Source organism: Arachis stenosperma, chromosome 8 (genome assembly GCF_014773155.1).
Source record: "Arachis stenosperma cultivar V10309 chromosome 8, arast.V10309.gnm1.PFL2, whole genome shotgun sequence".
NCBI classification, from domain to species: Eukaryota; Viridiplantae; Streptophyta; class Magnoliopsida; order Fabales; family Fabaceae; genus Arachis; species Arachis stenosperma.
The window spans coordinates 23,306,821-23,307,583 of NC_080384.1; the positions used below are offsets into that span (position 1 = coordinate 23,306,821).

General features: G+C 41.4%; 1 non-coding gene across 1 annotated transcript; it reads right to left on the reverse strand.

Annotated features, from left to right (window-relative positions):
- Window positions 1–360: 360 nt before the first annotated feature.
- Window positions 361–468, reverse strand: LOC130947007 (small nucleolar RNA R71). The gene has a single exon (XR_009072422.1). It is a non-coding gene; the product is annotated as a small nucleolar RNA R71 (small nucleolar RNA).
- Between the last annotated feature and the right edge of the window lie 295 nt (window positions 469–763).

A 763-nucleotide genomic window follows, 5' to 3' on the forward strand; every position in this document is an offset into this window, starting at 1 on the left:
CTGGGTGACTTTACTGCACCTACTCCCGACTTCTATGGGAGAAGCATCTCTATCCCTGCCATTGGAGCAAACAACTTTGAGCTTAAGCCTCAATTAGTTTCTCTAATGCAACAGAATTGCAAGTTCCATGGAAACCCATTGGAAGATCCTTATCAGTTTTTAGCTGAATTCTTGCAAATCTGTGACACTGTCAAGACTAATGGGGTTGACCCTGAGGTCTACAGACTTATGCTATTCCCTTTTGCTGTAAGAGACAGAGCTAGGATATGGTTGGACTCACAACCTAAAGAAAGCCTGGACTCTTGGGAAAAGCTAGTCAATGCCTTCTTGGCAAAGTTCTTTCCACCTCAAAAATTGAGTAAGCTTAGAGTGGAAGTCCAAACCTTCAGACAGAAGGATGGAGAATCCCTCTATGAAGCTTGGGAAAGATACAAACAATTGATCAGAAAGTGTCCATCTGATATGCTTTCTGAATGGAGCATCATAGGTATTTTCTATGATGGTCTCTCCGAACTATCCAAGATGTCTTTGGATAGCTCTGCTGGAGGATCTCTTCATCTGAAGAAGACGCCTACAGAGGCTCAAGAGCTAATTGAAATGGTTGCAAATAACCAATTCATGTACACTTCTGAAAGAAATCCTGTGAACAATGGGACTAATCAGAAGAAAGGAGTTCTTGAGATTGATACTCTGAATGCCATTCTGGCTCAGAACAAGATATTGACTCAACAAGTCAATTTGATTTCTCAAAGTCTGTCTGGAA